Source organism: Lygodium microphyllum, chromosome 11 (genome assembly GCF_053477565.2).
Source record: "Lygodium microphyllum isolate KBCC chromosome 11, Lygodium_microphyllum_v1.1.10, whole genome shotgun sequence".
Taxonomy (NCBI): domain Eukaryota; kingdom Viridiplantae; phylum Streptophyta; class Polypodiopsida; order Schizaeales; family Lygodiaceae; genus Lygodium; species Lygodium microphyllum.
The window spans coordinates 103,405,542-103,433,467 of record NC_141145.1 but is presented as its reverse complement, the minus strand read 5'-3'; positions in this window follow the sequence as shown (position 1 = coordinate 103,433,467).

Genomic DNA, 27,926 nt, shown 5'->3' with positions numbered 1-27,926 from the left:
TAGTTATAACAACAATGTCGTCAAAGGGAGAAATAATACAAGTAGTTCAAGGCAAGTGACCAATTGTTACCATGTTGATGTTATTCTTCTCCTGCAACCTCTACTTCCAAGCTTGAGAGTCTCGATATTCTTTAGACTTCTATGTCTCTCACACCTCCTGAGCTATGTATCCTTCCATCTTGCTGCACATAGTTGGGTTTCAAGTCTCCCTATTTTTTATTGGCTCTCCTCCAATTGCTTCATCATTGTAGTTCTGTAGCTTCAATCCTGCTAGATTCTATGTGTAAGCTAGAAGCCGTTACTTGCCGTCTCTAACAAACCTCACCAATGAGGAACAAAATGAGAATAGAGGGGTGCTTTTGGTTGTGGGATCCATAGGATACAACCTACCATCGGTCCATAGATTGATATTCTTTCCACCCTTTGATCTCATTGTCTCCAGTGCACTTGGTGTGCTAACAAACACCTGGTTTCTCTTGTGAATGGGTTCATACTCATCTTTTAGATCAATATGGAGATGGTATAGAGATTTATTGCTGGCTATGTTTGCAATTGAGTAACATTTACTGATCCATGCTAGCAATGTGTAATATCTCCGCACAATAAAAGTTAGTTGGTTGGTTCATAAGTTAGTTAGTCAATTAATAAGTTAGTAAGATTACTAACTAAAGACTAACTAAGGTAAAAACTAACTAACATTAATTATTGATAATTTTTATTTAATTTAAAGATATTTTATTTAGAAAAATCAAGAGTCGTAAATTCGATGTTTTTCTCGAATTGGCAAAGACCGTAGCTACCCTTCACGTAAATTACAACGTGAACGAGACTTATGAGTTATATTAATCATTAAGTTCATGTGTATAGTTTGGAAGGTCCAAAAAACATTAGAATTTGGATAAAACTAGTATATTATAGATACTTTAGATATTATCCTAAAAGAAAAAGATATGGAGATTTTTAGAACTGGATGTCATTTAAAAAGAAAAGACAAGTGATATTTTAGTTAATTTGAAGATTTTATAAAAAGAAAAATAAAGAAAAGTGACTGGCGAAATCGCGCGCGCAGCGATCGCAGTTTACAGGCAGTAGACAGCACTTCGAACAGAGAAAAGAAGAAAGAGTGAACTGAGAGCTTTCTAACCAAGCGTCTTGGAGTTTTACCCCCCTTTCGGAGCCAATGGAACCATCAGATTTATGATCTGAGCATCAGATCACTGATCTTTCCAAGATCCCCCTCCACAAAGAGCTCCACTTCTCAACCACAAGCCCTCTTCTCTAATTCACTATAAATACGGGGCATGGGAGAGGCATAGAGAGCATAAGGAGACCCCGAGAGGCTGCAAGAGAGAGGTAGAGAGGAGGATACTCCTCCAAGAGATTGTGAGGAAGAGCTTGAAAGAGAGCTTGAGAGAGAGAGAGAGAGAGAAGAGTCACCCCGAGAGGCTGCAAGGAAGAGAATTGGCTCAATTCCCTCTATCTCGATCCTTGACTTAACCATCTTCTCTTACGCTCTCCCATCTTGAATCTATTCTACCTTCTTAATCTCTTGAGTCTATTTGCGGACGATGGCCTCCAAGCAAAGAATGTCGCGTGTGGATGACAATCCTGCAACCAGCAAAAAGGCTTCGGGCAAAGGCATCACTATCAATCCAACTGCGGTTCCGGTCGTAAGTAATGTATTTTCAAATTGATTGATGCTTGCTTTGATTCTCGTATGAGATACGTTAGGCCCATACTATTGCACGAGTATAGGTAATGGGAAAGGATAAATTCATCTCGCTTGCTCGGAAGATGGGGTTTGTGAAGTACACATATCAAAGGAAGATAATTGCACCTAGTTACATATGACTTATTTGCTAGTAGAGCAATTACAAGGAAGAATTAGTCAAGCGTTATGAATGGCATAGTCGCCAAAAGAACGACATTAAAAGATTGGGCATAGAAATGCTAGATTAAAATATAGTCAAGGGTTATAGATAGCATAATTGCTAAAGAATATGAAATTAAGAATCATGAATGGAGAAGTACTAGTTTAAAGTTTAGATACTTCAAAAGTACTTAGCCTAACAGGCCAAATACTAAGAAAAACTAGATTCTAGGTCAATGCGAGGCCTATTGGAGTCTAATTACTTGAGATCATCTCGCACTTATCTTATCAAGTATTTATACGTTATGCCTATAACATGTTTGATATATGAGGATAAATTTTCTAGTTGCCTCATGACTTGACTAAGAGCTAGTACAAGAAATTGATCATAAGGGTTAAAACTAGGATGTCTTGAGATCCGTTGGATAAGGATGACTTTTGTCAATCCAAATTCAAGGTTGGGTTATCAATCAAGGTAAGTGACCTATAGAACTTACATCATGAATAGTGTTTGAACCCTTAAAATATGCCCTACCCGAAGGAAGGAAGTGTTAAGAATATGTTTGCATGGTATTGCTCTTAGATCCCAAGGGGGAGAGCAAATATACGATGGAAATGTTATATCGTCTATTCTTACATTGTTTGGAAAGAATGCAATTGGTTTTGTTGATTGATCGAACAACATCCTAAATGTTTTTACATTCAATTGGTTGTTAGTTATTGTTTGGATGATTATTCCAAGTGCTTGTGATTTATGGTAAATACATGGCAAGGGTCTGTGATGACAAGTCGCCATGGGATTAAAGGAATGTTTTCTTGGAAAATGATTTTAGGCTGAATGCCTTGTTTGTGCTTGATTCTTAAAGGATTTAATTAAGGAAGGATATATTGTACGGGTGGATCACCTCCATGGTCGCACCGCGTAGTAACCCGAAAGGGCACTGCTCGATTCATGGGCCGAAGGTCGAGTGGTGAAAAGGCCAACCACGGGTATGATGTTTCGCTCCTAGACAGCTTGTGGGTCAGTTGGAGCTCTGGACACCCCTTGCTAGGTCAAGAATGGAGTTGAAGACCTCCGTGGCCCCTAACATCTGGGCATGTTGGGAGATCCTATTCTAGATAAAGGATTGAGTTTTTGGTGCCATGTGAATTGGACCAGTTACTTCTGCAGGGCAGAAGGGATACTTCTGTTGGACAGAAGCGAAACATAATTTCTCCTGTATGGGCGGGAGACAAAGATTAACTTGAAGATAAGTTAAGGAACTTGTTTGATCTTGTTTGTCAATATATTGCTTTGCTCTGTTTTCGTGTCTGTGCTATAATTTACGCGAACGAACCTTGTTCCCTAAAAGGCTTGATTAATGAAGCTGATTTTAAGTGTCACATATAAATGTGGTAGGACCTAATTAGAAAACTAAAGCTATTAAGGGAAGCGGGTGGGCGGAATCCCCGACGGGTCCGTCCTATGGCAGGGTGGTCCCAGAGAACTGGGAGGCTTCTCACAAGTTTTTATCGTCATTCGACCTTTAGGTATTGATAGGTTAGAACCCGATTCATGCCGTTTTAGGGGACCGGAATGGGACTATGCCCTATGGGCAGAGAGGTTGAGCAACGCATCCCTCTCGTTTCCCATTCTCTTTGAACCAAGTGCGGCATAGATCTGCTTCGGGTTGGGTATCTCTGCGTAAAGTAGGATATCCAATACCCGACGCTAGAATGCTAACAGGAGACCTTGACAACTAGGAACCCAAATTTCAGGTCGATCCTAGTGGGTTCGGTAGTGAACGTTCCGTTGCGAGGCGGATTCGGGAAACCCTAGGCGACAAAACTCGGAACATTCCCTTGGAGTGCCGGGCAGCGATGCTTAGATTCGTTTCTCGATAGACCGCTAAAAGAGTGCCTAGAACGCGGATGGGCGGGCACCTCACAGTTGGTATCAGAGCAAAATTTTGTAATGATACATGATTGATTAATGTATGGTTTGTAGACATATCCTAAACAAAATAATCTAAGTAGTATGGCTTGATTGTTAGGCACCTTCTGCACCCACGAATGTTGACATGCAAGAGAAGAAATTCCTTCTCAAGCAAATTAAGGTTCCCGAGTTTGATGGAGAAGGGATAGACATTGCAGCAGAGGCAGAGATATGGATTGAGTCGATGGATGACTATTTCTTTGCTTCGGGAACTGCCTCTACCAATCAAGCAATGATAGCCAAACTTAAGTTAGTTGGCCAGGCTCGATTATGGTGGAAGCAATGGTGCAAAGATGAAGGTGTTTCTGAAGCCGCTGTTACTTGGGATCAGCTGAAAGATGCTGTACGCAGACGATACCTTCCGCCAACCTACCAGACTATGAAGATGAATGAATTCTTCAGGCTAAAGCAACTAGAATTAACTTTGGAAGCTTACTACTCAAAGTTTGTAACCCTACTAAAATACGCACCACCTATGGATATTGCGCAGCAAGTATCCAAGTTTTGCCATGGCCTAAACACTCCTCTGAACCACCGTCTTGAAGCAATGCGTCCAATAGACTTGCAAGACGCATTACTCCGAGCGAATCCAATCGTCCAAGAATATAAATCTGAAAATTTTAGTAAAGATGACTCCCGAGATCTGGGTAAGAGATGCCATACATGTGGAGAGATAGGGCACATCCGTAGGAGATGTCCCTACCGTCAATGTTTCCATTGCAATGAGCTAGGACATGTCCAAGTAGACTGCCCTGACTTAAGTCCAAAAGATACGGAGTCTCCAAGAAAACGAAGTTACACAAGTGCAGACTTTGGAGATATAGAAGAATCAGATGAAGACGAATACTTAGAACCTACTACACCACTTTAGGATTATTAGAAATCCTAGAAATTTTGTCGACATGAAATACAACTTGTATTGGAATAAACTTTACTCTTGTAACTACAGTTAACTTGAGTAATATGAGTTGCGTCTATTTTGAGCCTAGAACTTGCAAATGATTAGAGATACTCTGGCAAGGAATGATAGTCATAATGTGCAATGAATTTCTCTTAAGTCATTTCTTCTCAACTAATATAGATTGGGTCTTACCAGAATGTCGAAGCTTGGAAGTATTCTTTAGTAGTACAAGCAAAGCCAATTGTCCATGGGGCTCAGTCCCGAACTAAGGGCAGGACAATCTGGAAATGTAGTTTCCAAGATAAAGGACCACTCCAATCTGCTAAAAGAATCCTAGAACACTTTGGTCTAAAGAAGAAAATCTTACTAAGGACAACCAAAAATCTTGTGACCACAAGTGATAAAGCTCCGCGTTGTTTCTATTGCAAGGAGTTAGGTCATTTCAAAAGGGAATGTCCAAAGCACCCTAAACACCGATGCTTTGAGTGCCACAACATTGGACATAACTATATCAATTGTCCCAATGGAACTCGAAGAGAACTTCAGCTTACAAGAAATAAGCTGTACAAGCTCCAGTGATCTAGAATATATCAAGTGCTTAGGAAAAACCTAGAAGATATCCATGAGATGTAACTACAATAAATTTTCTATTGTAACCAAGACTCAAATATATCAAATACCATAGGTTGTTTTTTTCAAAAGACCGTATGTTTGTGACAGATCAGAGTAGTGCAACAGAAGCGTGGTGTTCCATAACCCACATATTCCAATATGATACCCCCTGTTTCTCTCGAGATGAGGACATCTCGATTTCTCTAAGGGGAGGAGGATGTAATATCTCCGCACAATAAAAGTTAGTTGGTTGGTTCATAAGTTAGTTAGTCAATTAATAAGTTAGTAAGATTACTAACTAAAGACTAACTAAGGTAAAAACTAACTAACATTAATTATTGATAATTTTTATTTAATTTAAAGATATTTTATTTAGAAAAATCAAGAGTCGTAAATTCGATGTTTTTCTCGAATTGGCAAAGACCGTAGCTACCCTTCACGTAAATTACAACGTGAACGAGACTTATGAGTTATATTAATCATTAAGTTCATGTGTATAGTTTGGAAGGTCCAAAAAACATTAGAATTTGGATAAAACTAGTATATTATAGATACTTTAGATATTATCCTAAAAGAAAAAGATATGGAGATTTTTAGAACTGGATGTCATTTAAAAAGAAAAGACAAGTGATATTTTAGTTAATTTGAAGATTTTATAAAAAGAAAAATAAAGAAAAGTGACTGGCGAAATCGCGCGCGCAGCGATCGCAGTTTACAGGCAGTAGACAGCACTTCGAACAGAGAAAAGAAGAAAGAGTGAACTGAGAGCTTTCTAACCAAGCGTCTTGGAGTTTTACCCCCCTTTCGGAGCCAATGGAACCATCAGATTTATGATCTGAGCATCAGATCACTGATCTTTCCAAGATCCCCCTCCACAAAGAGCTCCACTTCTCAACCACAAGCCCTCTTCTCTAATTCACTATAAATACGGGGCATGGGAGAGGCATAGAGAGCATAAGGAGACCCCGAGAGGCTGCAAGAGAGAGGTAGAGAGGAGGATACTCCTCCAAGAGATTGTGAGGAAGAGCTTGAAAGAGAGCTTGAGAGAGAGAGAGAGAGAGAAGAGTCACCCCGAGAGGCTGCAAGGAAGAGAATTGGCTCAATTCCCTCTATCTCGATCCTTGACTTAACCATCTTCTCTTACGCTCTCCCATCTTGAATCTATTCTACCTTCTTAATCTCTTGAGTCTATTTGCGGACGATGGCCTCCAAGCAAAGAATGTCGCGTGTGGATGACAATCCTGCAACCAGCAAAAAGGCTTCGGGCAAAGGCATCACTATCAATCCAACTGCGGTTCCGGTCGTAAGTAATGTATTTTCAAATTGATTGATGCTTGCTTTGATTCTCGTATGAGATACGTTAGGCCCATACTATTGCACGAGTATAGGTAATGGGAAAGGATAAATTCATCTCGCTTGCTCGGAAGATGGGGTTTGTGAAGTACACATATCAAAGGAAGATAATTGCACCTAGTTACATATGACTTATTTGCTAGTAGAGCAATTACAAGGAAGAATTAGTCAAGCGTTATGAATGGCATAGTCGCCAAAAGAACGACATTAAAAGATTGGGCATAGAAATGCTAGATTAAAATATAGTCAAGGGTTATAGATAGCATAATTGCTAAAGAATATGAAATTAAGAATCATGAATGGAGAAGTACTAGTTTAAAGTTTAGATACTTCAAAAGTACTTAGCCTAACAGGCCAAATACTAAGAAAAACTAGATTCTAGGTCAATGCGAGGCCTATTGGAGTCTAATTACTTGAGATCATCTCGCACTTATCTTATCAAGTATTTATACGTTATGCCTATAACATGTTTGATATATGAGGATAAATTTTCTAGTTGCCTCATGACTTGACTAAGAGCTAGTACAAGAAATTGATCATAAGGGTTAAAACTAGGATGTCTTGAGATCCGTTGGATAAGGATGACTTTTGTCAATCCAAATTCAAGGTTGGGTTATCAATCAAGGTAAGTGACCTATAGAACTTACATCATGAATAGTGTTTGAACCCTTAAAATATGCCCTACCCGAAGGAAGGAAGTGTTAAGAATATGTTTGCATGGTATTGCTCTTAGATCCCAAGGGGGAGAGCAAATATACGATGGAAATGTTATATCGTCTATTCTTACATTGTTTGGAAAGAATGCAATTGGTTTTGTTGATTGATCGAACAACATCCTAAATGTTTTTACATTCAATTGGTTGTTAGTTATTGTTTGGATGATTATTCCAAGTGCTTGTGATTTATGGTAAATACATGGCAAGGGTCTGTGATGACAAGTCGCCATGGGATTAAAGGAATGTTTTCTTGGAAAATGATTTTAGGCTGAATGCCTTGTTTGTGCTTGATTCTTAAAGGATTTAATTAAGGAAGGATATATTGTACGGGTGGATCACCTCCATGGTCGCACCGCGTAGTAACCCGAAAGGGCACTGCTCGATTCATGGGCCGAAGGTCGAGTGGTGAAAAGGCCAACCACGGGTATGATGTTTCGCTCCTAGACAGCTTGTGGGTCAGTTGGAGCTCTGGACACCCCTTGCTAGGTCAAGAATGGAGTTGAAGACCTCCGTGGCCCCTAACATCTGGGCATGTTGGGAGATCCTATTCTAGATAAAGGATTGAGTTTTTGGTGCCATGTGAATTGGACCAGTTACTTCTGCAGGGCAGAAGGGATACTTCTGTTGGACAGAAGCGAAACATAATTTCTCCTGTATGGGCGGGAGACAAAGATTAACTTGAAGATAAGTTAAGGAACTTGTTTGATCTTGTTTGTCAATATATTGCTTTGCTCTGTTTTCGTGTCTGTGCTATAATTTACGCGAACGAACCTTGTTCCCTAAAAGGCTTGATTAATGAAGCTGATTTTAAGTGTCACATATAAATGTGGTAGGACCTAATTAGAAAACTAAAGCTATTAAGGGAAGCGGGTGGGCGGAATCCCCGACGGGTCCGTCCTATGGCAGGGTGGTCCCAGAGAACTGGGAGGCTTCTCACAAGTTTTTATCGTCATTCGACCTTTAGGTATTGATAGGTTAGAACCCGATTCATGCCGTTTTAGGGGACCGGAATGGGACTATGCCCTATGGGCAGAGAGGTTGAGCAACGCATCCCTCTCGTTTCCCATTCTCTTTGAACCAAGTGCGGCATAGATCTGCTTCGGGTTGGGTATCTCTGCGTAAAGTAGGATATCCAATACCCGACGCTAGAATGCTAACAGGAGACCTTGACAACTAGGAACCCAAATTTCAGGTCGATCCTAGTGGGTTCGGTAGTGAACGTTCCGTTGCGAGGCGGATTCGGGAAACCCTAGGCGACAAAACTCGGAACATTCCCTTGGAGTGCCGGGCAGCGATGCTTAGATTCGTTTCTCGATAGACCGCTAAAAGAGTGCCTAGAACGCGGATGGGCGGGCACCTCACACAATGCTGATGTGGTTTAGAGTCCATGGAAACAAAGTCTTGAAAATGAAGAGAGAAGATTTTGAGAGAGTCATCAAAGGGCAGTTTCTATGCGATGGCGAGGCATTGAAGGTGGTGCATGTGATGTCTTCGAAGTTTGTCTCTTATAAAGCTATAAAGATTCAACCTATAAAGCTTCAAGCCACAAGCTCCAAAGCTTTGAGGACAACAAAACCCCATGCATTTACATAGGTTGGTTGGTTAGAATTACATTGAATGTAAGGAATGCAATCTAAGCTTCTCATGGTGGTAGGACTGTATTTGGAGCTCTCGACTAACCATTTGTCCATTACAAATCATTATTCCCGCTCGGTGGTCTATTCTTCTTGCTCAAAGAGGACTATTGCACGGAGGGTTCCTCTTCCTAGCATATTTTGTGTCAATTGAAGGTGCAAAGCTTCACACTTTCATGGTTCCATTTTCCCCAACTACTATGAGGCTGCCAACACACAATCACACACCAAAGGGCGAGCCCCATAGCTAGTGCTCTGACACCAAAGAGGACATATAATCCCTTTGGTGAGACCATGGAAAATGCCTCATCTCAGCAGTGAAATAGGTCGACAAATGAGGATGAGGGGTGTGCAGTTGCATTATCACTTGCATGATCACATATAGTTAGTTATAGGATGAATTTTGGGTACCACGTAGTAAGTAATTAGATAGTTGTGCATTGTAGGGAAAAACAAAATATATGAGTATCCAATACTCAACAAATTCTACTTTATAGCATGGGAACTACACAAGGAGTATGGCCTAAGCCTTAAGGGGAGGGTTGCAAGACTAATGCTGATCTCCTCGAGACGAACAATGGCTCTCGGTGTTCAAGCTACAATATATCAAAAGAATTCCAAGATATACATGCAACATCTATAGGCTCAATTTTTGGAGGACCGTAAAAGACTAATCTTCCACAAGGTATATCATGCCCCCCCATTTTGTGGGGAGATCATGGCCAAATTTTCTAGGTGCTACGCATTTGAGAGGTGTAGTGCTGCAAAAGAAGACCCTTCCATGCATAAGATTGCGTGAGCAAAGTTCCGGGTGCCCATGCTAGAAATGTGCAAAAGCAAGCATGGAGGGCTAGAAAAGAAGGTGGACAATTGGAGGAGGGAAAATGATGTATTTCAGGGTGGCTATAGCATGGGTCGAAAAAAAAGACTAACTACACGTAGGATGCAAGCAACATGTGCACTAAAGAGCCAAAGGCAAGCTCACTACATTTGTGTGTAGAAGAGTGTGCAGCAGGGCTATATGAGAGGTTGCCATAGCTCTCGGCTTGAAACACTTGAAGCAATAAGCAGTCCATGGGTATTGGTGGTTTTCTCGCGAGAGAGATGATAGTACCACAAGTTTAATGCCTTTATGCATTCACAGGGATATTTTGACATAGTGATATGGATTCGTGTTTATACATAAAGAAGGCTCGTGATGGTAGCCTTATGATTTTGATCCTTTATGTAGATGATATGTTGATCACTGGGAGTACTCATGATGAGTTGGATGCCTTGAAAGGTTAGCTCAAGAAGAGCTTTAAGATGAAGGACATGGGACATGCCTCATATATTCTTGGGATGTGCATTATGTAACGATCGTTGTAAGGGACTTCTCTACTTATCACAGAAGGAGTACATCCAAAAGGTCCTTGAGCGATTTCATCTACAGAATGTTAAGCCTATTGGCTATCCTTTACCTCTCATGTGAAGGTTAGTCAGGCCAATTTTCCACATTCTGATGAGCAAAAGGTTGAGATGGACAAAATCCCTTATGCATTCGTAGTGGGCAATTTGATGAATGCCATGATAGCCACTTCTCCTGAGGGAGTTGTGGCACACTATATGGCTACACTTGGCAGACAACATTGGGATGCCATCAAAGAGATGTTGTCAAGGGTATCATGAGGTATCTAAAGGACATAACAGCTATGTGCATATGTTATGGTGTCCAGGATACAGGAGTTGTGGGGTACACTAACTCCAATTATGCAAGACATGCAGACATTAGGAAGTTCACCTCTTGCTATGTTTTCACTTTTGCTGGAGTTGCTATTTCATGAATGTCCAAGGTGTAGAAAATCACGACCCTATCTACTACAAAGGTAGAGTATGATATAGCCACTGAGGCTTTCAAGGAGGCTCTTTGGCTAGGCCCTATGGTGGTTAACATTAGCATTACTGATGTGGTCCCTACACTACAATCGGATTCTATGAATGTTATTCAGTTGGCTAAGAATCTAGTCTTCCACATACAAAGACAAAGCACATTGAGGTGCGTTACTACTTTATTCGAGAGGTCATTGAAGACAAGTCCATTGAACTTGTCAATATCTCAATAGACCAAAACCTTGCTGATGTGCTCACTAAAAGTCTCTCAGTCGAGTGCTTTGCCTTCCTTAGAAACTTGATGGGTGTTGGATGAGATGATGTCTTTCCTCATCCTGTTGTACTTATGTGCATTTGTACTTTGTCACTTTTTTCTTATTCTCTCCTCACTAGGGACACATTCACCTTTAAGTGGGAGGTTGTTGGGAATAAAGGCGCATGTGGCTAGCTACCCGTGTATTAGTTACACTGACATTTGTTGCACACTTGTACATTGCAAGTGGTGGGCACCCATCATTATCACTTCATTATTTATTCTTTTAGTGGCACTTGAATAAAGGGAAGACCGGTTACACATTGTGACTGTTGGAGTTCCCACATTGTATGTGTTTCTCTCTCTTACTCTTGCTCCTTCCACCATAGCTCTTGCTTTTGCTCCGTGCTTCCACTTCAAGGCTCACTCTCTTTAAGTAATAGATATGATGATAAAAGTGAAGCTAAAGAAGCATTTTATATTTACACAAGCCCTCACTGGCAAAATAGAAGGCAACAAAGAGAAAGACTACAAGAAGAATTATTATAGACACCTTATGATCTACTAAAACCACAAAGTGGTCTTGGAACATTGAGTAGGAATACTCTCAAAAGAGGAAATTAGTTTCTCTCCCCAATTATAAATGAGATGACTTGACCATAATCTTTTGCAATGATTCTAAGACATAGACAGTTCTAGATTATTGAAATTGATCTCTAGCAAATGACCTTGGAAATCAAGCAAGTCATTGTTGCTCTCCAATCCTTTATGACTATACAAAATTTGAAATAGTATAAATAAGATCTTTCTACCCTACATACTTCCATTTATTAGGAGACAACCCACACCAAGGAGTCAATACTAGCTATTGCCAAAGGCAAATAAAAGAGCAAAGAATCCATTTTCTCTCTCAAAATCAATGCTTTGAATAGCAATGGCCCAATCCTAGCTATATCTGTAGGGTATCTATAATCCTCAAAGATTCTAGATACTTCAAGATATTTGATGAGACACTTATTGATACAAACTCTACACTCGCTATTTTCCCACAAGAATTATTCAATCATGCAAGCTGGTAGAAAAGAGATCCTCTCCTAGTATAGCTCTCGAATAATAATAAAATCCCTATCACCACCAAAGTCAAGACTCGACTTCACCTCAAGGATATAAACTTCCTATTGAGATACAACTAATGCCCGACTGGCATGTGCTACGATCTTATCATTGGCATTGATATACTCAAGTATATGGTGCCCTTCACTTTCTACACAGATGTTCTCCATTTGACCTATGCCAACAAGGGAATCACTCTTCCTCTCCTTTCAAAGATCACTCACTCTATTTTTATCATACAAGCAAAAGCAAGAGTCCCTACTCATCTCCAAATATGATTCAAAAAAGAATTGGCCAAATGTAGCACAGATATTTCCTAAAGACAAATTAGTAGCTCAATTTTGTTCTAATGATCCAACCTTGTTTAAAGAAAAACATGCCCATTTTTATATTATACTCCCCATGAAGCATGATGTTATTCCTACTAAAGCATCCCATCTAGATATAAAGGCTGAAGACCTATCATTATACCAAAAAGAGCTTCTACATAAAGGTCTTATTGAACCAACATCCTCTCCTTGGGCTTGTCATACTTTTTATGTTAATAAGCATATTGAAAAAAAATAGGGCAAAAAGTGGGTTGTCATCAATTACAAGCCCCTTTCAAGAATCTAGTTGGACATGGCTATGCATTGCCCCTGCAAGACATCCTTCTTACGAGACTTGGAGATGCATAAATTTTTAGTAAGGTTGACATGAGATAAGGCTTTGGACAATTGCCTATAGCCCCACAGGACTAAAACAAGGCTACCTTTTGTATTCCATATAGTCATTATCAATGGACAATCTTATCTTTCAAAATTAAAATTGCACCTACCAAGTTCCATGAATGAACTGATTTTATGTTTGCTAACTTACCTTTTGTCACTATGTACATTGATGACTTATTAGCCTTTTTCGACACTATGGAGCAACACATCAAGTAACTTCAACTCTTTCTTTCTCAAATTGAAAAAGCATGCATGGTTCTCTCCCCTTCCAAATTCAACCTCTTCACCCTTACCATGGATTTTTTAGGCTTGCAAATTATTAATGACAAAATTATGCTACAGGATCATGTTATGAAAGCCTTAAAAGCATTTCCAGATACCTTGCCTTCTATAACCCAACTCCAACAATTCCTCGGCTGCTTAAATTGGAACAACAGATCTATGTCTTACATGATCTAGTATACTCTTCTCCTTTATCCTCTACTTTCGAAGGACAAATTCCATTAGGGTGAGCCTTAAAGACTTGCTATGCAAGGGTTTAAATGCTTAATCCAAGATTTGCCTCCACTCCAACTATCTATTGGAAAGCCCCTAATTATCTATATGGATGCCAGTGATCTTTGATGGGTAGGGGTCCTTTGTGAACAACAAGTCGGTGGTCATGAGGAACTTTGCTGATTTGCAAGTGGCACTTTTTTTAGCACTAAACATAAGTATCCTTCATCCTACCCAAAAATTTTGACAATCAAAAAATCCATCCAAAGCTTTTGTGTTTTTGTTGATTTTGTACCCTTCACTATTAAAAATGACATCAACCATGTCACTAGCTATTTAAGAGGGGAAGCATTCAAAGCTATTGGAAACAAAAGGCTTCTTTGGCAGGTTATCTGGTTTGATCAGTTTGACATCACATTCCAACATATCAAAGGAAAAGAAAATAATATTGTAGCTTACCTTTTCTGTTGTCTCCCTAAAGAATAAAGAAGACATGCCTTTCTCTCCTTTTTGCAAATAATAGAGACATGTCCTATCTCATTTTCTTCTCTACCACATAAATAAAGGAGACGTGGCCTTCTCCTTTTCATATATCTCATGGAGACGTATCCTCCATAATTCCTTTCCTCCTTTTATCTATAAAAGGAGCCTCACTCTCATTCTGATCATCTAATTCTGAGTGAGCTAGTCAAGAGAGAGAGTTCATCTTAGCTTTTATCTTACTCCCTGTCTCTACCCAAGAGCTCATACATGGAGTTGGTCCCTCTGTTTGCCTTTGTCTCTCTATAATGCCTACTCTGACAATCTATCCTAGTTATACTATGCCTCAGTATGAACTTCATCTTGAGCATGTAGCTGATACTCATCTGTTTATAGCTATCCGCTTCTTCTCTGTAACACATACGATCATAATTGAGTATCTAGGTTTTTTTCATTTGAGTCATATATATATTATAATACATTTTATTATATATTATATGTTATATATATAATTATATAATTATAATATCATATAATCTAGTATTACTACTACGATTATAATATTAAATTGATTCATGCATTACTATTTTATTAACATATAATATTAAATATGCCATTAATGTTATATTATAATAGTATTAATTAACATGATATGTTAATAATATGTATAATACAGTAATACATGAGTAACTTAAATTAATACTATATAATCTTAATATTATGATATATACATTAGTATTGTAATCATGCAAATGTATAATATTATACATATACGTTAAATGATATCATATTAACATTCTATAATATTATTAGCGTGGGCATACATGACCAAAATGTAAATGCAATGGGAATTGGGGGCAAGGGTGGATGGGACTATAGGCACAATTGCAAGTAGTATGAAAGTCAGCATACACAAGGCACATACACGTTTTGCAATGGGGCTTGAAGGGTATGACAGAGGGACTTGTGGTACACCTATAAAGGTTTGTGGGGAGGTCCAAAGGGCAATATATGGCCCCTTGCAAATCCTTCTGTTAATAATATACACTAAGCACTCCATGCCTAGAATCTACCAAGGCTTTCATGTCGATGTTTGTAACGTGTCCACCTGTTATCTTCAGGACATGTCTTATCAGTCCATCGAAAAGTATATCTAGAAGGCTCTGCCCGGCACTCCCATGGAATGTTACGGGGTTTGTGATCTAGGACTCTCCGCATCTGCCATGTAGCGGAAGTATTCCGGCCGTTCCCACTTAGGACCGACGTGAATTAGGGTTTTCCCTATTGGTCATTTCCTAACGGTAACTAGCGTCGAACCCGAGCGAACTACTTTACGCAGAAACGCTAGGTTGGAAGCGGATTCATGCTGCACTTGGTTCAAGGAGAATGGGAAACCAGAGGGATGCAAAGCTCAACCTCTCTGCCATAAGGCATAGTCCTATTCCGTTCCCTAAAACAGCGTAAATCCGTATCAGTTATAACTCTAGGTCAACGCTCTTGTTGTTCGTGTTCGTTGATGATCTTCTGGCTATCCATCGTGATTTGAGAAATGTTCCCGGCCAACCGGGACCACCCATCCGTAGGACGGACCTATGGCCACATTTAGTTACCTAACACATTTAGTTGGACATGTATCAATCAGCTTCTTTAATTAGCTCGTTAAGCACTGGTTCTTTCACGTGATCATATCACTTGACATAGAAAAACAATGTCAAACAAGCTCCTTGTTAACAGGTTATCATATTTATCTTTGAAATACAAAAAGTCCAGCCTGTAGGCTCATCCACAATCCGCCCGAAGGCTATCCAGCAATCCACAGGGATTACTAATCCAAGTTTTCGCCCGTAGACTAGTATGCGGGCCTCCAGATCCAATCCTGAGTCACATTAGCCTCTTGTGCAGGGCCTGAAAGGTGAGGGATTTATGGCCAGAGCCCCCCCTGGCACCCAAGCGTCCTCCTGCTCCAAGTAGCGCTCAACGGAGAGACCTCTCATGGTGGGTTCGGTCCACTTTTCCAGCACGGTTAACAACCCCCATGGTTAGGGTCTGGCAGGCAGTCGGGGTAACTGAAGCTGCCTCTCCCTTCAGGCCTTCAACCTGAAGTATTAGATATCCATTTATCCTTTAATTCATTGATCAAACAAAGCAAAATAGTGCTCTAAAATCTGTAACAAGCACAAACATTTTCATTGGTCGTTTATTGTTCGCCAACTGCTAAGGAGTGAATCCTTCTTTTCGAATGCATCCAACACTCGATCCGGGATGACTTGCGACTTGGCAAGATCCCCTATATCCCGGGTTAGGGCCGTACCCTATTAACCCGACTTGTTCAATACCTTAAGTTCATATGTTATTCCAATTTATTGGTTTGTCCTTTGCTCCAAGCAATTATCTTTACCCCAGAAAGATATATTAGGACGATTATTCATCCTTTTGCAAGATAACTTGCGTAAGAATTCGCCAACCTCATTCCCAGAATTGGCCATTCCCTTGTGATCCAATCACAAGATCATACGACTCTGCACTTGTTGCACAAGTGTCGCATCGAACTATGGGACTATTCTACCCATCAAATGGAGTTACGAAACAATCTGTTCCTGACTACATTAGGCTGACATTGTCAGTCCTAGGGTTCCAAGTTTCATCTTTTTAGCGAAAGATTCTTAGGGACAAACCCTAGATCACTTCTCAAATATGTTCCGCTGTCCCTACATTCGGTGAATGTGGGCAAGTATTTAGGGTATAGGAGTTTCAGTTTTAGCAATACGTGCAATTAGGTCACGTATTAAATCCTAGTGAGTTCTTTGGAATTGAATTAACTCTTTCTAAAACGAGTACTTCGCGGGTTTAGGTGTTTAGGTTTATGCCAATTTGTTTAATTCTTGACGATAATTACGCTATCATTTCCATAAACACATGACTCATTGTCTACGCATAAATTGATTTTCAACCCTAAGTTATGGATTTAAGATCAAGCATAGGTTAGGTTATAACCTAATTCCAATTAATCATCCTGTAACTTGCGAACAAGATTCATGCTAAGACAAGCAACCCTTTACTAATAATTATGTAGTTGAAAAACGATAATTGACTAGAGTTATGCAACGTAAGAATCATTTCATGCCTTGCAATTCCCTATGGGTTATTAGCACTTTCCACAATGACTCATTTGCGAAGAAGATATGTCCTAAAAACGCGACATGCAATTTATACTTCCATGCCTAAACGGAGTGCATTATCTTAATTCCGTTTTGTAAATATGGACAATAATCTAAGTTCACTTCATTGAAATGCACAAAAACTACTTGCTAGGAACACATATCAATCTTCTACTCACTTTATTTTGTTCATTTTATTAAAAATACTAATGACTCAATTCCTGCGTCGTGAGTTAATTTTTCTAAAGCATTTAAGACAAAAAATGCATCCTATTTCCAAAAATCAACTACGCCCAATTATAACGACGTAAAATAAAAATTAGGAAGAAAAACCTGGACTTGTGGTGAGATGTCCACGTGGATGCTAGGAGATGATCCTCCTGCAGTTGCGCCTTAGGCTTTCTTAGGAGCCATTACGAATTCAGCCTTTTCGCCTTTGGCGCGGAGTTACGATCTTGTCCGTCTCCTTCGTACACAAACACCGGGAAGAGATTTAGGTGGAATTCACGCAAAATTGGGTGGAAGAATCTCGAAGGGCAGGGGTTATAAGAACGATGATAGGGCTTTTAGGATTTGGATTCCCGGGGTAGGGGGTGTTTTAGTAAGCCCACATGACCAGGGCTAGGAGGCTTTTCTTGAATCCCGAGGGGAGAGGGAATACCAACCCTCATAGCTAAGGATTCCAAAAGAACCTCAGAATGGGGGAAAATGGGTGTAGAAGATCCTCAAGAGTGGATTTTCGTGTGGGGGGGAAAAGGGTATGAAGGAGCTTTAAGAAGGAATTTTTGTATGGGAAAAAAAAAGAACTTAAGGGCCACATGAAGGCCCCTTCAAGTCGAATTTCCGGGTGGGGGGGGGGGGGGGAAGGGGCTTAAGGGTCATATGAAGGCCCTTTAAGGAAAAACCTTTTTGGGGGGGAAAGAGGGCTTATAGAGCCCCCCCCCCCCCCCTTAGAAGCTTTGGAAGCTTCTAGAGAGCACGTGGGAGGGGGGGTTGGAGGAAGTCATCAAATGGCCGTTTCAGCGGCGTGTAGGCAGATGGATGGTGGCAGGGTGGACTGCAGCCGACTTTGTCAGTCCCTCCTCTCCCTTATGGCGTAGTGTAACTACTCTCCCTCCAGCTCTCGTCAGTAGCACAGTGTTCTCTCTCTCTCACCGGCGGTGCCCACTAGCTCAGTCGTGGTGTAATAATCCTCTCCCTCTCTCTTATGACAGGCGGCAACGTCTTCTTCTCGATCTCTGGCGGCCACCTCCTTTGCTATGCCCATAGCCTTTTTATAGGTGAGCGGAGGGGATCCTCCCTCCCCTGCGTGGCATCACGCATGCTCCATAGTCTTAGCAAGATCCAGCAAGGAGCTTGCTTATACATGCTATTCCCCTCTTCCTCCAGCTCGACAGTCGGCTGGAGGAGAGGGGATTTGCTATGCCCATAGCCTTTTTATAGGTGAGCGGAGGGGATCCTCCCTCCCCTGCGTGGCATCACGCATGCTCCATAGTCTTAGCAAGATCCAGCAAGGAGCTTGCTTATACATGCTATTCCCCTCTTCCTCCAGCTCGACAGTCGGCTGGAGGAGAGGGGAATAATTAAAAAAAATTGCCTTTATCAAAATAAAGAAATTATCCTTACGACTATAAAGAGGGTTCACGCATGCTATTGGAAGTTCGGTATGTTACTTTCTCTCCCCCTTGGAGGAATCGAGATGTCCTCATCTCGAGATAAAATGGGGATATTGATGGTTGAGAGTGCTTTCATCTATCCAAGTGGCATCCTCTTTGGGATAATCTTTCCACTGAACGAGGCATTCTCTCAAGGTTCTGGATCTCAGTTGTCTCTCCCTAACATCTAAGATCCTGTCAGGCCTTAGTTCAAGGACTCCTTGACTAGGCATTACAACTTGTTGGTCATCAAGTACATGGTTAGGATTAGGTAAATACTTCTTCAATAGGCTGATCTGGAATACATTATGAACTTTTAGGTACTCAAGGAGTTGCAATCTATAAGCATTAGATCCTAAGCATTTGAGGATCTTGTATGGTCCACAATACCTTGGACTTAGCTTCTTGCAATCTCCTAAGGATAGGGAACTCTTCTTAGGGCATACGCGAATGAAGACCATATCTCCTTCCTCGAAGATTCTATCTTGATGCTTCAAATCCGCGTATGCCTTTTGTCTATCCTTGGCGGCTTGGATGTCCTATCTTATTGACTTTATTTGGTCATCCATCCCTTCCAACATCTGCCTTGAAGCTTCAACCCTCAAGGTTAGATCTTAAAATTTTAGGGGACTTCAACAATCATGACCATACAATGCTTGGAAAGGGGTCATCTGAATGCTTTGTTGGTAAAAAGCATTGTAGGCAAATTCAACCAAAGGTAAGTATTGAATCCACCTTTTTGGTTCACGACAGCAGTATGCCCTAAGCATATCCTCGATGACTTGATTGACTCGCTCTGTTTGGCCATCCATTTGGGGATGGTAAGCTGTGCTAAAGCAGAGTTGAGTCCCAATGGCTTCAAAGATGGCTCTCCAGAAGTGTGATGTGAAGAGAGAATCACGATCACTAACGATTCTTCTTGGTAGCCCATGTAGCTTGAATATCTCTTTGATAAACAACCTTGCAATGTCTGAGGCTTTATAGTTTGTCTTCAGTGGAATAAGGTGTGCAACCTCAGTAAGCATGTCAACCACAACCATGATGGAGTTGTATCCTCCCTGAATATGGGGTAGGCCAACAACAAAATCCATATTGATGAATTCCCATTTCATTTGGGGAATGTCAAGTGGTTGTAACTTCCATGGCATTTTGACATGTTCGACTTTGATACGTTGACAAGACAAACACTCGATGACATATTTGAGAACGTCACCTTTAAGCCTCTCCCAATGGTAGCTCTTCCTAACTACATTGAGAGACTTGGCATAGCTAGGATGTCCTGAAAAAGGGGAATCATGAGCTTCCCACAATATCTTCTACTTCAGTGGCTAGCTTGCCAGTATACACAGCCTCGTTCTATAGTAGACAAGTCCATTATTGGTAGAGAATTCATGATACTTAGCCTACAGCTTTTGGTAGAGATCTCCCTTAACATCTTTTGATAGGCTGGATCTGTTGAGATATCGAGCTCCACTTGTGATAGGCCAAGGTGACCATTGTGCATTTATGTCACCGACTTGTCAGTTGTTGCAGATGTGGTTGGTACACTGCCCATGAATAATAGCTACATGACAGCTATCCTTATCTACTCTAGTTCGTGGCTCAGTTAGTATGCCACCTTAGTTAGTTGAGTTTGGTTTGAGACCCATATATAGGGTTCTTCTATTTCTTTGTACTTGACTTCTTTTTGGCTTACACAACTAAGAAGAGGAAAACTGTTTTCAGCCTCCACCTTTGTGTGTATTCCCCCATTGTGCAAGCAAGAAAGCTACAAGTGAGACTCCTTCCTTCTCTCCCATAATCTTGACAGGATCATGGCATGCTTCCTCTCCAGCTAACTCAAGTATTGGATTGTTTGGCATAGATACCTTTGTGGCTAGAGATCTAGCTATTGATGGATTTTGCAAGATTGGAGAATTTAGGAATGCCTTGCGACTGAGTGCATCGGCTCTCTTTTCCTGGTCGGTACTTGATTTCAAAGTTGTACTCTTCCAGTACTTCAATCCACTGGCGTTGCCTCATGTTGAGCTCGTTCTGGGTAAAAATCCACTTGAGACTCTTATGATCAGTCACTAGGGTAAACTTGTTACCCAACAGGTAGTGTCTCCAAAGCTTTAGAGCATGGATGACAGCTAGCAATTCCAGATCATGAGTAGCATAATTCTTCTCATAACTCTTCAGTTTCCTTGAAGAGTATGCTATAGGGTGACCTTCCTGCATGAGTACACATCCTAAGGCAAGTGCGCTAGCATCAATTACTACCTCAAACTCCTTACTGAGGTCTGGAAGCTTTAGGATAGGCGCTAATACCAAACTCTACTTCAACCTATCGAAGCTAGTTTGTTCGGGAGTTGACCATGCAATGGAAGTTTGCTTCTTCAGTAAGTCCGTCAGAGGTGCTGCAATCAAAGCATAGTTTTTGATGAAGACCCTATACCATCCTATCAATCCCAAAAAGCTGTGTATTTCTTTGAGAGATGTTGGTATTGGCCATTCTAGCACATCTCTGACCTTGGATGGGTCCACTGAGATTCCTTCCGCTGATACTATGAATCCCAGATATTCAATCTGATGTTTGAAGAATGCACACTTCTTCATCTTAGCATATAGCTTATGTGACCTCATTGTCTCAAGGATAATCTGAAGTTGGGGTTCATGATCTTCTTCCTGTTTAGAATAGACTAGAGTGTCATTGAAGAAGATGAGCATAAAATCATCAAGATATGGCCTAAAGATATCCTGCATTAACCTATTGAAGGTGGCAGGTGCATTCGTAAGCCCGAATGACATAACTAGGAACTCAAAGTGCCCATATCTTGTGTTGAAGGCTGTCTTGGGGATATCTTCTTCCTTGATCCTTATCTGATAGTAACCCGACCTGAGATCAATCTTGGAGAAGATCTTTGCACCCTGAAGACGATCAAGAAGTTCATCTATTCTAGAAATAGGATACTTGTTTTTGACAGTCGATTGATTCAACCCTCTGTATCAATACATAGTTGAAGTGTTCCATCTTTCTTTTTCTGGAACAGTACTGGAGCTCCCCATGGTGAACTGCTAGGATGGATGTAGCCTTGATCTAGCAGTTGCTTGAGTTGCTCCTTCAGCTCAATTGCTTCTGGTATGGACATTCTATAAGGTCTCTTTGCGATTGGCATAGCTCCTGGTACTAGCTTAATCTCATGATTCACTTCTCTTTGAGGCGGGAGTTCTGTCAACTCTTCAAGAAATACATCTGTGTATTCCTTTAGCCATGAAGGTCCTTCACTAGACTCCTACTTTTGATCTAACTTATTGAGCTTAATCAAGTAGATAGGTAGTCCCTTCCTGACTCCTTTTATGATCCGAGATGCTTTGGCCAATTGAATTTTTGGCTTCCCTGCTTCTCCTTGAGTTGTGACCAATTCCCCCTCAAAGTTTCGAAAGGAAATTTGGCCCTTTCCACAATGAATGTGGGCATCATTGGGTTTAAGCCAATCCATTCCGAGTAGACACTCATGGATACCTAGGCTCATGACTCTGAATTTGACCGAAGTCTTCTTTCCTCCTAGAAAGAATTCCACCTTAGCAGTTTGCCTGGTACAAGTAACCTCACGACCATTTGCCAATTCCACAAGAAAAATAGGTGCTTCTACTGTGGTTGTTCCTAATCTTTTTGCACAAGCTGGTGAGATAAAGGAATGTGTATTGCCACAATCAATCAAGGTCTTGAAACCTTTACCTTGATAGTCCGACGGTGTCTGAATCACCGAGAACTGGCGATTCGGCCCTTTCTTGTGAAGAGTGGCATGGACTGTCGCCCTTTCAAATTTTGCTTCCATAGTCAGATCTTCTTCTTCTTCACACATTTGCCTATTGGCAACGCAGGCGGTTCTTCCTTTGCCTCGGGTAGCGGCTCCCTGTCCACGGTCCGTTCCTTGGAAAGGTGCTTGGCAATGTCCTCCTCCAAGCTTGGGACATTGCCTCTTGAAATGACCGGGCTCATTGTAGTGGAAACAACGGAGGTTTCGGCCATTGCTTTGAGTAGGAACAAAGTTGTTGACATTGTTAGTTCTTGCTTTCTTTCTTTGTCCCTGATTCTGACCTTGAACTCTCTTCATTTAAGGCCTGAATGCTCCTCTGTTCGGGTTATTATAAGACCAAGTTTTGTTACCCCTTGGTCTAGTTTGCACCTCCTGAATTATAGGGGCAGCTCGAATGAGTGCGTCCTGAAGATCTGATGGGCGCATCGATTTGAGACGGGTATTTACTGGTGGATTTAAACCAGCACAAAATTTTGACACCTGCTGTGTCATGTCCATTTGTGGCGCATACCTTAAGAAATGAGACAAATTTAGAATAGTATGCATCAAGGGTGAGTCCCATCTGTTTTAGCTCGTAGAACTCATTCATTTTCTGTGTGCGATATGCAGGTGGTAAGTATCTTCCCTGCACGGCTTTCTTCAGCTTCTCCCAGGTAACGGATTCTTCCGCGATCCCTTGATCCCTGCACCATTGCTTCCACCAAAGCCTGGCTTCGTCGGTGAGCTTCAGCTTGGCGAGCATAGCCTGATTGGTGGGTGTAGTACCGGCTGCTTCAAAGTAATCCTCCCTGGATTCGATCCAAATTTCAGCATCTGCTTGGACGGACCTACCTCTCCCATCAAATTCGGGCAGCTTAATCTGCTTGAGAAGAAACTTCTTCTCCTGGATTACAGCAGTACTTGATGTAGGAGGCGAACTGGGAACATGTACCTGGGGTTGTGCCTGAATAAAGGTTTCTTAACGCTATTGCACAATAATCGTTATTGATTTATATTACATCTCCAATTCTGCTATCAACCAAGCAACCTAACCACTTAACTTTTTATCAATTCTCATGCACAATCAAAAATTGATAAAAAGAAGTCTTATTTGTATTTATATGGGCATAGCCCTTTTGGAATACAATATTTCTTGCGATGATAAGCCAATTGTTTCATTTAGTTTGGGGAGAATAATGTTTTATTACATTTGTCTACAGGAACTGTATAATAGTATGGTTTTGGGTCATGTATCTTCAGGAATCGGTAAGACATTGGAAGTTCAGGGTATCATTTCCTTTGGAACCCATTCTTTTCATGGCGCCCCAACACTTTAATCCTGTCGGCGGGGATTACACGGGTTACTTCCTCATATACATATGAGTTTAGTTCGACCCTCCGACCTCGAATATGTAAAGTTGAATTTACGTGAGCTTTCACAAAAATGAATAGCTTCATGACTTTTAGGTCTTCCAACCACTTGATCCTCTTTAGGTTGGTTTGTAGGTATGCAAATCGGTGGGCAGCTATATAGTAGATTCCTAAGGCACCTGTCCATCTTCGTTCCATGTACAAAGGCGATGGATTATAGATTCGCTCTAGGATGTTCATCATCTCAACCCTTTGTCGATAATCCGCGGAATGCATTGCAGTCATAAATATGACTCGGAACACCAAGAACTTGTTCCATGCTTCGTAATTTGCAAGACAGCATTGAAAGTAAGGAAATGTTTGGACAACAACATTTGCTTTACTTTATCTTATTAAGATTTCATAAAAACAAATCCTTCATTGGTTCGCTCTGATACCAACTGTAATGTGTCATTATCTTCAGGACACATCTTATCAGTCCATCAGAAAGTATATCTAGAAGGCTCTGCCCGGCACTCCCATGGAATGTTACGGGGTTTGCGATATACTCTCCGCGTCTACCACGTAGCGGAAGTATTCCGGCTGTTCCCACTTAGGACTGACCTCAATTAGGGTTTTCCCTATTGGTCATTTCCTAACGATAACTAGCGTCAAACCCGAGCGAACTACTTTATGCAGAAACGCCAGGTTTGAAATGGATTCATGCTGCACTTGGTTCAACGAGAATGGGAAATGAGAGGGATGTGAAGCTCAACCTCTCTACCATAAGGCATAGTCCCATTCTGTTCCCCTAAAACAACGTAAATCGGGATCAGTTATAACTCTAGGTCAATGCTCTTGTTGTTCGTATTCGTTGACAATCTTCTGGCTGTCCATCGTGATTTGAGAAATGTTCCCGGCCAACCGGTACCACCCATCTGTAGGACGGGACCTATGGCCACATCCACCGCACTTTCCTCAGGTTTTTTTAGTTATTTAATTACCTAACACATTTAGTTGGACATGTATCAATCAGCTTCTTTAATTAGCCCATTAGGCACTATTTCTTTCACGTAATCATATCACTTGATGTAAAAAAACAATGTCAAACAAGTTCATTGTTAACAGGTTATCATATTTATCTTCAAAATACAAAACGTCTAGCCCGTAGGCTTATCCACAATCTACCCGAAGGCTATCAAGCAATCCACAGGGATTACTAATCCAAGTTTCCGCCCATAGACTAGTATGCGGGCTTCGAGATTCAATCCCGAGTCATGTTTGCCTCTTGTGCAGGGCTCCGAAGGTGAGGGATTTATGGCCAGAGCCCCCTGGCACCCAAGCATCCTCCTGCTCCAAGTAGCGCTCAACGGAGAGACCTCTCGTGATGGGTTCAGTCCACTTTTCTGGCACGGTTAACAACCCACATGGTTAGGGTCTGGCAGGTAGTCAGGGGTAACTGAAGCTGCCTCTCCCTTCAGGCCTTCAACCTGAAGCATTAGATATCCATTTATCCTTTAATTCATTGATCAAACAAAGCAAAACAGTGCTCTTAAATCTGTAACAAGCACAAACATTTCCATTGGTCGTTTATTGTTGGACAACTGCTAAGGAGTGAATCCTTCTTTTTGAATGCATCCAGCACTCGATCCGGGATGACTTGCAACTTGGCAAGATCCCCTATATTCTGGGTTAGGGCCGTACCCTATTAACCCGACTTGGTCAATACCTTAAGTTCATATGTTATTCCAATTTATTGGTTTGTCCTTTGCTCCAAGCAATTATCTTTACCCCAGAAAGATATATTAGGACGATTATTCATCCTTTTGCAAGATAACTTGCGTAAGAATTCGCCAACCTCATTCCCAGAATTGGCCATTCCCTTGTGATCCAATCACAAGATCATACGACTCTGCACTTGTTGCACAAGTGTTGCATCGAACTATGGGACTATTCTACCCATCAAATGGAGTTACGAAACAATCTGTTCCTGACTACATTAGGCTGACATTGTCAGTCCTAGGGTTCCAAGTTTCATCTTTTTAGCGAAAGATTCTTAGGGACAAACCCTAGATCACTTCTCAAATATGTTCCGATGTCCCTACATTTGGTGAATGTGGGCAAGTATTTAGGGTATAGGAGTTTCAGTTTTAGCAATACGTGCGATTAGGTCACGTATTAAATCCTAGTGAGTTCTTTGGAATTGAATTAACTCTTTCTAAAACGAGTACTCCGCGGGTTTAGGTGTTTAGGTTTATGCCAATTTGTTTAATTCTTGACGATAATTACGCTATCATTTCCATAAACACATGACTCATTGTCTACGTGTAAATTGATTTTCAACCCTAACTTATCGATTTAAGATCAAGCATAGGTTAGGTTATAACCTAATTCCAATTAATCATCATATAACTTGTGAACAAGATTCATGCTAAGACAAGCAACCCTTTACTAATAATTATGTAGTTGAAAAATGATAATTGACTAGAGTTATGCAACGTAAGAATCATTTCATGCCTTGCAATTCCCTATGGGTTATTAGCACTTTCCACAATGACTCATTTACGAAGAAGATATGTCCTAAATACGTGACATGCAATTTATACTTCCATGCCTAAACGGAGTGCATTATCTTAATTCCATTTTGTAAATATGGACAATAATCTAAGTTCAGTTCATTGAAATGCACAAAAACTACTTGCTAGGAATGCATATCAATCTTCTACTTACTTTATTTTGTTCATTTTATGAAAAATACTAATGACTAAATTCCTCCTTCGTGAGTTAAATTTTCTAAAGCATTTAAGACAAAAAATGCATCCTATTTCCAAAAATCAAGTACGCCCAATTATAATGACGTAAAATAAAAATTAGAAAGAAAAACCTGGACTTGTGGTGAGATGTCCACGTGGATGCTAGGAGATGATCCTCTTGCAGTTGAGCCTTGGGCTTTCTTAGGAGCCATTACGAATTCAGCCTTTTCGCCTTGGGCATGGAGTTACGATCTTGTCCCTCTCCTTCGTACGCGAACACCGGGAAGAGATTTAGGTGGAATTCACGCGAAATTGAATGGAAGAATCTCGAAGGGCAGGGGGTATAAGAATGATGATAGGGCTTTTAGGAGAAGGATTTAAGGGCTTTGGATTCCCGGGGCAGGGGGTGTTTTAGTAAGCCCACACCAGGGCTAGGAGGCTTTTCTTGAATCCCGAGGGGGGAGGGAATACCAACCCTCATAGCTAAGGTTTCCAAAAGAACCTCGGAAGGGGCGTAAATGGGTGTAGAAGATCCTTAAGAGTGGATTTTCGTGTGGGGGGGAAAAGGGTATGAAGGGGCTTTAAGAAGGACTTTTTGTATGGGAAAAAAAAAGAACTTAAGGGCCACATGAAGGCCCCTTCAAGTTGAATTTCGGGGGGGGGGGGGGGGGGGGTGGTGGAGGCAGTCATCAAATGGCCGTTTCAGCGGTGTGTAGGCGGATGGATGGTGGCAGGGTGGACCGCAGCCGACTTCGTCAGCCCCCCCTCTCCCTTATGGCGTAGCATAACTGCTCTCCCTCCAGCTCTCGTTAGCAGCATGGTGTTCTCTCTCTCTCTCACGATGGCGCTCCCTAGCTCACACTTGCCCATCGTATAGGCTCTTTCTCTCCCTCACGGCTGCTGTCCCTTAGCCGTGGTGTAATAATCCTCTCCCTCTCTCTTATGATAGGTGGCAGCATCTTCTTCTTGATCTCTGGCAGCCACCTCCTTTGCTATGCCCATAGCCTTTTTATAGGTGAGGGGAGGGGATCCTCCCTCCCTTGCGTGGCATCACTCATGCTCCCTAGTCTTAGCAAGCTCCAGCAAGGAGCTTGCTTATACATGCTATTCCCCTCTTCCTCCAGCTCGACAATCGGCTGGAGGAGAGGGGAATAATTAAAAAAATTGGCCTTTATTAAAATAAAGAAATTATCCTTACGACTATAAAGAGGGTTCATGCGTGCTATTGGAAGTTCGGTATGTTACAA